At 38.6% G+C, this 12,258-nt stretch overlaps 1 long non-coding RNA gene across 1 annotated transcript in view; it reads right to left on the bottom strand.

Annotated features, from left to right (window-relative positions):
- Window positions 1-12,258, bottom strand: part of LOC110583489 — a 65,319-nt gene that overhangs the window by 30,449 nt on the left and 22,612 nt on the right. Inside the window, exon 2 of the long non-coding RNA XR_002480512.1 lies at window positions 6,641-6,677. This is a non-coding gene — a long non-coding RNA (uncharacterized LOC110583489). The remainder of the gene's footprint in view (window positions 1-6,640; window positions 6,678-12,258) is intronic.

Here is a 12,258-nt window from a genome sequence, read left to right as displayed (position 1 = left end):
CACGCATCAACTCTCTCTTCCTGTAGATAACTCCCTAGACTTTCCCTTGGACTCCTCTCCCTTATTTTCAACTCTCCATCGAATCATTTTTTTAGCATGTGGGGCCTCTACTGCATATTCAACCCATTCACAAATCTTCGTTTCTTCCCCTTTTGCTATTCCCTGGACAAAAGAGCTTCTGTCTTGACCTCATTCATTTCTTCAGCAGCAGAATTGTCTTCCCAGCCACCCAGGCTCCAAATATTAAGAGTCTTCCTCTTCTTCAATTCCAATCATCCAAAGCCCGTTGATTTTTTAAATCTCACCTCTGTCTCTTGATACCCACTTGCCCTGACCAGACCCTGCTCATCTCAGAGTAACTGCATCTCCTCTTCTTTCTCAGTGTCTTCTCTTTCCAAATTGGAAATGCTGCCACCATTTTGATCTTCCCATCACTGTCCCCAGCAATTCAAGAACCCTCACCATCACCCCATAAAACCACCTGCCTCTCTAGTAACGAAGCGTAAGTAGAGCAGAGTCACCAAGAGCTCAGGCTCTGGGGACTGATGGCTGGGCTTTGAACGCCAGTGCTACCACTTAATGGCTGTGTGCCTCAGTCTCCTCATCCCAAAAATAGAGTTGGTAATAATATCTCCCTCAGAGGGTTGCTGTGAAGATAGGATTAAAGACGTGAAGAACGTGGAATAGTGCCTAGCACAGAAAGTGCTCATTTACTGTCAAATTTTGATGGCTCCCAGGTAGACTGGCCTCCACAGTATGTGCCCGTTCTCTCTTCATTATCACCCCTGCCCTCATCCAGCTGATACTGCATGAGCGACCCCTTCTCCACCTGGCCGTTCTATACAAATTCTACCTACTGTCAAGGCTCAGATCTAACTCCCACCCAGCTGGTGGGTCTTCTCTGATTACTCCAGCTACACCCCCTCGTTCCGGCCTCTGGATTCTACAATATTTATTGGATATCTCTAAATCAAGTTGTTCTCTAAATTACCAAGTGTGAGAGACAGCCCACACACTGGAGACAGCACTGGTGTTGGTGCTAGAGGCCTGACCCTTTACTATGGGTCCCCCTAAGTCAGTGATTAATGTCTCTGATGGTCAGCTTCTATCTCTGAAAAAGCTATAGTATAACCTCATTTATAAGGTTTTCTCAAAGATGGAATAAGATCATGTAAAGCTCCTATCACCTCATTGGGCATCTTAATAAATGCTTTTTCCCTTCCAGTGAGACTATACACCGCCCAAGGGCAGCTCTCATTTCTCCCAGCTCCAAGGACAGTGCTATGCAGAAATTAAAAAGGCAAGTAGGTAAATGGCAGGCCAAATAAATGAACCCCTTCCAAGTCTAATGATTCTGACAGTATTCTGAAATGGACTTTTCCGTATCTGCTCTAAATAACTGGCAGTGCTTCCATCATAAAACGCATTTTAACATACTCAATCTGCCAAGAACATAAACTGATTTTATTTTTGCTCTAATGAGGGAATACATTATCCGCTTAACCTTTCTCCCTTATAGGATATTGAGATTTTTTTTTTAAGGACTCATTTACAAAATCCAGAAAGTCCACAGTGAAAGAAAAAAAGGAATTGCAACACTAAGTAATTTGAAAGATTTTTCATACCTAAAAAGGGAATTTTTAACCACAACCTTAGTCATAAACCTTCAGCAGGCAAATGAGAAGCAGTGAAAGATGAAGTCCCAAGGAGAGAACGGGGCTGAAGTGCGACTTGGGTTCACGCAGTGGGTTACAGCACTCATAAGACAAGCTGCCGGAAGTGGGTGCTGTACCTTTATCAAGGCCGCCCCCACCTGACCACCTGTAGCAGCCTCAGAGGAAGCAGACAACCCCCACATACTTTCCAGCTGCATCTTGGCAGCCACAAAGTACGCACACATAATCAGCCAACGTATAAAATTATATCAAAAGCATCAATGTGACGGGGGAAAATCTTCAACTCGTGATAAGTAACCTGCGTTATTTAGATTCTGTCACCAAGACCTGAAGCTGAGCTAAGGGGAGACCCCTCTCCACACACCCACACAACCCTGATAACTGGCTACACAAGTGCACAATCTTAATATCAAATACTTGAGGCATTTAAAAGGCTGAAGCAGCAAATCCTCTGGTAGAGGGTAGAGGTTCAGTGGGGGTACTTTGGGGATGTAATTCTCCTCCCCCTAGTGTTCAATGACAAATGGAAATATGTCACTGGGTCCAAAAGGAAGGAGGACTGTTTCCTGCCTTAGAATTGGGCTAGACGAGGAGAAGACCGACAGCCCTGTGACCCCACATTGTCCTACAAATGAAGGGCTGGATTTTATTGAGAGAATGTAATTCATAGGTTTGGAGCAGTGTTCTTTGAGGGGCCTGGTTCAGAAATCATATTACTTAAGTCAGGTGGAGAGAAAACAGGAAAAAAAAATAAGAGCAACTGTTTGTAAGTCATTTTTAAAACTTTGCTTTGTTCCACTTGAATAATTTTTAATCGCCATTTTAAGCAGTTAACTTAAAAGGCACCTGCACTGTAAATCATGAGAGAACACACCTGCTCTTCACATATGATTTGAAAATAATGTGATTCCCCCATGCTCTCATTTTATATGTAATTTGAAAAGTGAGAAGAAAAACTGAATAGGCTCAAATTCTGACCAATAACTTAGAAATCCTAAAGAAATCATCACGGGCATTAAAGAAAAGTGTCACTTTTAAACATACCCATAATCCAAAAATATGCCCAGTATTTGAAGGTGGGAGTAATCACACTTCATTGACATCACGATAACAAGGAGGGGTTTTATATAATAGCAAAGATGCCCACCATAGCAATACCTGCAGAGAGCTTTAAGTCTCTAAGAGGTATCTCCTAAGTTAATTCCATATTCTCCATTCTAAAATAAGTTTAGAGATGCCTGAGTGGCTCAGTTGGTTAGGCATCTCCCTTCGGCTCAGGTCATGATCCCAGGGTCATCAATGCTAATAAGCTGCGGAGGTAGACACTGAAGTCTTCTGTGTTGGCAAATCCTAGAACTACACTTCCTTCACACAGGATGCTTCTGGGTAAATGTCTGCCTTAACATTTTTTTCTAAAAACAGGTTAGTGAAAGCTGCAATTGCCTTCTTTGCAAGAATGCAAATTTGACTGCCAGCAGATTACCCTAAACAAAAGAAAGAAGGGTGGAGGAAAGCTCAGTAAAATGTTGAGATCTATAGCTATCATTATGGATTTTGGGATATAATTTCCTATCATTTATCCCCATCTTCATTTCCTCATCCCCCAATAAATACAACACCAGTTATTCATCCCTTATTATATCCTAGGATAATGGTGTCCTACAAACAATCTCATCTTAATTTTCTACCATCATCTGCCAGAATATCTCTTGGAGAAAAAAATTAAACCCTATGAGAAACCTGAAGTGATACAAATTCAGTATTTCAGTATCTTAACCCTTTCAAACTCTATCTAGATGAAAGAGTTTACTATCTTCTCTTCATTCCCCCTTCCAAAAATGTTAAGGCAGTAACATTCCTCTACCTTGGATCCTTCTGTAATGGCTGCCTTCTTATTTATTTTTATGTAATATTTGAGTATCAAAGTCTGAAGTTTTTACTTCTCTTCAAAAGAGTAGCCCAAAGCCAAATTTCAGCCTCATCTACAAGACAATAATTAAGCTGCCTTTGTGATTCTACTCTTACATATATGCCCAACAGAAGTGCAAATGTGTGTTCATCCACAGACATGTTCTGGAATGTTCAATGGCAGTGCTATTCATAATGGCAAAAAAAACCTAAGAACCACACAAATGAATAAATAGTGGCACATTCACACAATGGAATATTATACAGCACTGAGAATCAAAAATTGGCCCTTATACACAACAATATGAATGTATTTCACAAACCTATTATTGAATGAAAGAAGGCAGACACAAAACAGTACATGCCATATGACTTCATTTATACGAAGTTCAAAAGCAGTCAAAGCAAATCTATGCTTTTAAACGTTAGAGTAGTGGGGGCACCTGGGTGGCTCAGTTGGTTAAGCGTCCAACTCTTATTTCAGCTCAGATCATGATCTCAGGGTTGTGAGCTCGAGCCCTGAGTCCTGCTGAGCATGGAGCCCTACTTGAGATTCTTTCTCTCTCTCCCCCTCTGCTCCTCCCCCTGTGTGTACTCTCTCTCTCTAAAATAAATAAATCTTTAAAAAAATTTTTTTTAAATAAAAGTCAGAGCAGTGGTCACCACAGGTAGGGTAGTCACCAAAAGGGAATATAAGAGATTTCTGGGGAAGTATTTATAATGTTCTGTATCTTAACCTGGGAGCTGATTCTATCAATGTTCACTATGAAAATTCATCAGTATAATGAGTGTACATAATATGTGCACTTTTCTCAATGTATAATTGAATTTAAAATTAAATAAAATAAAACTAGCTTCTTCTCTCAAGAAATAGATCTACAGGTGTGAAAATTAGAGTAGCTCAGCATAGTAAAATGGAGCTAAAAAGTTGGGATTCAAATTCAAGATATTACTATTAATTATGCCATCTCGTCCTCTCTAGCTTTCACTTCTATAAAATGAACAGCAAATGTCAAATGACATAACAGTGCATTTTTAGCAAGAAAGATATACAAATGTTTATTACTGTTGCCTGAATATTAAATTGTATTATACTTATCCAAGAATTCTTTTATGTGATAAGATTGTATACAAATGTCAGTAAATGTAACTGGTAATATAGTATCACCAATTTTGCTATTTAAAGAACTTCCTAACAATTAAAGATATAGAACATTTATTCTACTTACACCTTACCCTCCTAAGTCCTCTATCGGGCTTACCTCTTCTTCTCAATGACCTCTTAACTGTCTTGTGCTTTCCTATCTTTACCCTTTTATTTCCATTCTACCCCCTCCTTCCTAACTGGCCATGCCGCGTTCCCTCTGCCTATTGGGATCCTACCCATCCTTCAGTTAAATCACAACTCCTGTAGGACACCCCTCTAGGCCATGGTCACCTTTCTTCCTTTTTCCATTTAGTGCCTCTACCATCCGTTTGTGACAGTTCTTAGATAAGAGCACTCAACAGCTATTTATCTCTCATACCATGATTTAACAAGTCACATGTTCATGTTGCCTCCCCAGTAGGCTATATTTTTTCCTAAAGGCAGAAACCTGTGTGATATTTATTTTAATCCCCCTCAATGCTCTGTACATTGTAGATACTAAATAAATGCGTGCTACACCAATGCTCTTTTTGTGGGGTCAGGAAAGCAGGCATTTCTGAAAATAGGGCAAAGGTGCAGCCTGGGATTTCTTCTTAAGAGTAAGTGGGTTCTGTCAGTGGCATCTCATCTCTAAAACTCTCTGGGGCGCCTGGGTGGCTCATCTGGTTGAGTGACTGCCTTCGGCTCAGGTCATGATCCTGGAGTCCCTGGATCGAGTCCCTGGATCGAGTCCCGCATCGGCCTCCCTGCTCAGCAGGGAGTCTGCTTCTCCCTCTGACCCTCCCCCCTCTCATGTGCTCTCTCTCTCCAATAAATAAATAAAATAAAATCTTTAAAACTCTCTGCGAAGCTCTGATCTTCTTTTCTCTGAGAGTTTTCAATCTAGTGTCTAGACCAGTACTTTTGAATAGAAATATAATGTGAGCCACATAGGTAATTAAAAATTTTCTAGGAGCTACATTAAAAAAAGAAAAGTAAAAAGAAACAGGTAAAATTAATATTTTTACTTAATCTTATATATACAAAATATTATCATTTCAACATGTAACCAGCATAAGAAATTATTAGGGAGGGATTTTGTCCCTTTTTGTATACTTCTTCTTTGAATTCTGATATATATTTTATACTCACAGCACATCTTAATTTGGACTAGCCCCATTTCAAGTGTTTAAAAGCCACATGTAGCTAGTGACTACTGTATTAGACAGCACAAGCTAGAATATACAATTTTGAACCGTTCTGAAAAAAACTAAGATCAGGTAAACCATAGAGAGATATGTAATAGTCTTCCTAAACCTTGCTCTTAAAAACTGAAGAATATACTTTAAGCAATTTTATTTTAAGCTATGAAGTTCAACATCAATCCATATCTACTCAATATTTAAAATGGTGATCTAATCATCAAAAATTCAGTAAGGTGCTTTGATTATTAAAAATACATTTTTAAATTATAACATTTTGGACACTGGAACTTTGTTATTCAGAGTACTCAGCCCTGAGCTTTGCACAGAGGAAGTGTTCAGTATATATTCACGGTGAATGAGTAAATGAACAAAATAAGCAAGCAAGCAAGCTGGTAGAAAAAAGTCCAGCCTTCCACCTCATATCCAGTTACAAATATGGTGGAGACATGGTGACATCTGTTCTCATTCATTTATGGATTAAGAAATCAAAACTTGAGGGCGCCTGGGTGGCTCAGTTGGTTAAGCGACTGCCTTCGGCTCAGGTCATGATCCTGGAGTCCCGGGATCGAGTCCCACATCGGGCTCCCTGCTCAGCAGGGAGTCTGCTTCTCCCTCTGACCCTCTTCCCTCTCATGCTCTCTGTCTCTCATTCTCTCTCTCGCAAATAAATAAAATCTTAAAAAAAAAAATTAAAAAAAAAGAAATCAAAACTTGAAGAATCTCACCAAGGTGGAATTCCAATTTTTTTTTCAACGGCCAGTCCTATAAAAGGAGGGGAAACCTTGGTAAACAAAAATTAAAACACAAAACTTTTATTAAACATATTAAACAAAAACTTTTGTTTAATAACAAAAGTTATTAAAATGTCTATAGTATTTTATCATTTTGGAGCCATTTGTCATACATTATGTAGATACCATACATACACCAAATATCTAACCCAGCTATCAAAGTATAGTTTCCTTCTCCTAAATGCCAAAAGAAAATAGATGTGGAAATATGTGCTTAAACCAAATAACTCATGGTTCCACGGCCTTAAAGAACATCTTGTACTCATGAGAATGTTTTCCCATTCATTTGTGCCATACAGTGTAGCACACTTTATATCTGATTGTAAGTCATTTAAGAACTTTATTTTGGAATTTTATGACTATCATGTTAAGTGTTAGTTTTACTATGGACATCAAAAGAATATATGACTAATGACATAAAGGGGAAAAGATGAAATGAATCACGGATTCCACTTGAACTTCAGCAGTTAAAAGGGTAAGTAGCAAAATATTTAAGGAAAAAAAGAGGTAGCTTCAGTTAGTCATGGTCTTTTGAGGTAAAAAAGGTAAAAGTATTTTACTTGCCTAATCTCAGATCTAGATTCTCAAAGATAAGAGGTACTGTGGAGAATCACTATAAAATATTCAGACTTCAAAAGTTCCCATAAGGTCAAAATGTGGAATATTACGCACAAGCAAAAATAGGTATAAAATCAATGTATTATGAGATGTTTTATTATTTAAATGTCTCTTTTGAGTATTCTTAACAGGTATTCAGAACCTTAACCTAATCTGGACATCTTTAATGAATATAGAAGAAAAACTTGAAGAAACAATTTTTAAAGCAAGAATCTAATCCTATATATTAAAAAGAAAAAACACTTATGTTTTAATTGTTATAAGCTGCCCCAAAACATAGCAACCTAACTTTTGCTTTAGGAGAAAAATGGACAAACCCATTTCAAACTAATTCAGCAACAAATACTTGTTATAATATTCAGGTATTTTATTTTTTTAAAACATTTAAAAATTAAGATGTAATCAACATATAACATTAGTTTCAGGTGTATAACATACTGGCTCGATTTTTTTTTTTTTTTTTTTTTAATCTCAGAGAGAATGAGAGACAGAGAGCATGAGAGGGGGGAGGGGCAGAGGGAGAAGCAGACCCCCCGCCGAGCAGGGAGCCCGACGCGGGACTCGATCCCGGGACTCCAGGATCGTGACCTGAGCCGAAGGCAGTCGCCCAACCGACTGAGCCACCCAGGCGCCCTCGATTTTTGTATATATTGTGAAATGATCACAACAATAAGTCTGGTTAATATCCATCACCATGGATTTTGCTTTTTCTTGTGATGAGAACTTAGAGAGAGAGAGGGTGTGTGTGAGCGAGCAGGGGTGGGAGGAGCAGAGGAAGGGTGAGAGAGAATCTCAAGCAGGCTCCACGCAGGACTCAATCTCACAACCCCGAGATCATGACCTGAGCCAAAATCAGGAGTTGGATGCTTAACCGACTGAGCCACTCAGGTGCCCCTTGTGATGAGAACTTTTAAGATCTACTCTCTTAGCAACGTTCAAATATATAATAGAGTATTATTAACTATAGCCAGGCATTGTCACATATAAATGTGACATATAAATGTCACATATAAACAATGTCACATATAAAGTGGTAATTTTTAGTTGAGTAGGCAGTTTACTAAATAAAATCACTGAATCTTAAGAATTATGAAGAGGGGTCTTAGAAACACTTAGCCTAGTGCCTCTCAAACTTTAATGTGTATGTGACACACAGACTGTGATTCAGTAGGTGTGAGCAGGAGACTCTGCATTCTAACAAGTTCCAGTTGGTACTGCTGCTGCTGGTCCCGGGACCGCGTGTCAGGTAGCCAGGCTCTAATGAAACCTATGGAAGTTCCTACAGACTCTGCTTGGGCCTCTCCCGTGACCAGAAGCTGAAATTTGCTTCCACAGTAGACACTTCAGGAATGTGCCTTGTGGAGAGAGCAATGGAGAAGGTCTGCTTCCTCTCCTAATGATGAAAGACACCCTTTTTCTCCCTCCATCTCCTCTTTTCCATGTTAAACATCCCCACTTTCTTTTTTTAAATATATTTTTTATTTTTTAAAAGATTTTATTTATTTATTTGACAGAGAGAGAAAGCACAAGCAGGCAGAGCGGCAGCTAGAAGGAGAGGGAGAAGCAGACTCCCCGCTGAGCAGAGAGCCCGACAGACATGGGGCTCGATCCCAGGATCCTGGGATGATAACCTGAGCTGAAGGCAGTTGCTTAACCAACTGAGCCACCCAAGCATCCCCATCCCCACTTTCTTAGCCACTCTTAGAACTGGCCACGTTCTGAAGCCTTAAACATCTTGATTACAGAGGACACTCCCACTATGGTCAATATCTTCCTCAAATTAATCCCTTGGATCAGGCATAGTATTCTTTTTTTTTTTTTTAAGATTTTATTTATTTGACAGAGAGAGACACAGCGAGAGAGGGAACACACGCAAGGGGAGCGGGAGAGGGAGAAGCAGGCTTCCCGCAGAGCAGGGAGCCCGATGCGGGGCTCGATCCCAGGACCCTGAGATCATGACCTGAGCTGAAGGCAGACGCTTAACGGCTGAGCCACCCAGGCTCAGGCACAGTATTCTATAGGACAACCAGGACTAAGAACAGTTGAGCAGAACCGCAACATTGCCCAATTAAACAGGACAGCTCTCTTAATGTGGTTCTAAAGTGATGTCATCTTCCGTAAGAACCAAAGAACCATACTGCACTGGCAGCTCACAATCTTGTGGAGAAACTGGTACTGAGCAGGTGTACGAATTCTGTACCTGAACAACTTATTTTTTTTTAAACCAGATATAGGAATTTGCATTTATTCCTGTAAAAGATCATTATGCTGCTTTGGGTTTTGCATTCTCTGAGGTAATTTTAAAATAACAGATCAAATAAAAAATATTTTCAAAAAATAACAACTCACAAAATTCTTTTTAAAATTTACTAATATGTCATACATATACACATATACAAAAAATACATACAGTTTAAAGAATTTATTATAAAAAAGAACATCCTTGGGACCACTATTGAGTTTGGAAAATAAAACATTGCCAGGGCCTTGGAAGCCCCTAATGAGCCCTTCCCCATCATGGCCCACTCCTTCATCTCTGTAGGTAATGGCTATATTGATGGTTTTTGTGACAATCATTCCCTTAATTTTCTTCATAGTTTCACCATCTATATATGCATCCCTAAATGATGTATTTAGTTTTACATGCTTTTGAACTTTACAAAAATGGAATCATACTGTACATATTCTTGTGTCTCACTTATTTTATTCAACATTATGTTTGTAAGACTCATCCATAGTGATACATGCATTTCTTATTTGTTTAACAAATACACAGAACTTAGGACATGCCAATCATTTTCCTAAGCATGCCACAAATATTAACTCATTTAATCCTCCTAACAACCCCATCAGATAGACACTATCATTTTCCCCAATGTACAGATGAAGAAACTGAGCTTAAGAAAACCTGCCCAAGATCACAAAATCTTAAGTGGCCAAAACTGCTTTTGAAACCGGCAGAATCCTTGACTTGAACCACCAAGGAAGGCCTCTCTACACGCTCTCCTCTATGTGGTGTTATTAGCTCATTTCTCACTGCCAAATAGTATCCGAGTGCCTATATATATAGCAAAATGAGTGGATTCAATCCAATGTTGATGGGCACTTGGGTTGTTGCCAGTTTTTCCTTCTATAAACAATGCTTCTTTCAACATTTTTTTTTTAAAGATTTTATTTATTTATTTGAGACAGAGAGAATGAGAGAGAGAGAGAGCACGAGAGGGAGGAGGGTCAGAGGGAGAAGCAGACTCCCTGCCGAGCAGGGAGCCCGATGCGGGACTCGATCCCGGGACTCCAGGATCATGACCTGAGACGAAGGCAGTCGCTTAACCAACTGAGCCACCCAGGCGCCCCTTCTTTCAACATTCTTGTCTTGTGTTTCTTGAAGCACAAGTAGAGGTGAAAAGTACAACATAGGGAATGAAGTCAGTAATACCGTGATACTGTTCCTAAGTATTTTTTTTAAGAGTTTTTCCTAAATGTATACCTAGGACTAAGAGTTTTTCCTAAATGTATACCTAGGACTAAGACTGCTGGGTTATAAGTTATTAGCAGATTGAGCTGGTTAGGTAATAAGCTGTTTTCCAATGTAATTGTATCAAATTATACTCCTATCAGCTATATACAAGATCTCCCATTCATCCACATCCTTGTTAGCACATGGTATTGTCAGACTTTTAAATTTCTGCCAATCCAAAGAATGTGTACAGTATGTTATTATAATTTTAATTTACATGTGTTTGATTATTAAACTAACCATTTGGGTTTCTTTTGTAAAATGCTTGTTTAAATATATAAATGTACAGTATTTTTTAAATTGGGTTATCTGGGTTTTTCTCATTGATTCATGTGTTCTTTACATATCCTGGACCAGTCCCATATATATGTGCCACACATATCATCAACTAGTTTGAGCTTATTTTTTCATGTTTCATTTTTTTTAATTGAAGTATAGTTGATATACATTGTATCAGTTTCAGGCGTGCATAGCGGTTCAACAATTCTGCACATTACTCAATCATCACCGTAAGTGTAGTCACTATCTGTCACAATAGAACAGTATCACGGTATTACTGACTTCATTCCCTATGTTGTACTTTTCACCTCTACGTCTTATTTATTTTATAACTGGAAGTTTGTACCTCTTAATGCCCTTCAGCTATTTCACCCATCCCCTCCCCCACGTCCCCTCTGGCAACTACCAGTTTGTTCTCTGTATTTAAGGGTCTGTTTAGTTTTTTGTTTATTCTTTTGTTTTGCTTTTTAGATTCCACACATAAGTGAAATCATACAGTATTTGTCTTTCTCTAATTAATTTCACTTTGCATAATACCCTCAAGGTCCATCCATGTTATTGCAAATGGCAAGGTTTTATTCTTTTTTATGGCTGAATAATATTCCATCGTGTATCTATACCACATCTTCTTTATCCATTCATCTATTGACAGACAATTGAGTTGCTTTTAAATCTTGGCTATTTTAAATAATGCCACATTAAACATAGGGGTGCATATATTTTTTTGAATTAGAGTTTTCATTTTCTTTGGGTAAATACCTAGTAGTGAAATGACTGGATCATATGGTATTTCTATTTTTAATTTTTTGAGGAGTCTCCAAACTGTATTCCACAGTAGTTACACCAATTCACATTCTCACCAACAGCACTAGTGGTTCCTTTTTCCTTTTTCTCCACATCCGAGCCAACACTTGTTATTTCTTGTTTTTTTGATACTAACCATTCTGGCTGGTATGAGGTGATATCTCATTATGGTTGTGATTTGCAGTTCCCTGATGATCAGTGATGCAGAGCATCTTTTCATGTGTCTGCTAGACATCTATATGTCTGAGGAAAAAATATCTACTCAGGTCCTCTGCCCTTTTTAAGTTTTTATTTTTTAAAAAAGATTTTATTTATTTATTTGAAAGAGAGAGAG

Source organism: Neomonachus schauinslandi, chromosome 8, assembly GCF_002201575.2.
Source record: "Neomonachus schauinslandi chromosome 8, ASM220157v2, whole genome shotgun sequence".
Lineage (NCBI taxonomy): Eukaryota > Metazoa > Chordata > Mammalia > Carnivora > Phocidae > Neomonachus > Neomonachus schauinslandi.
Note: the sequence above shows the minus strand (reverse complement) of the source record. Positions and strands in the feature narration are given on the sequence as shown.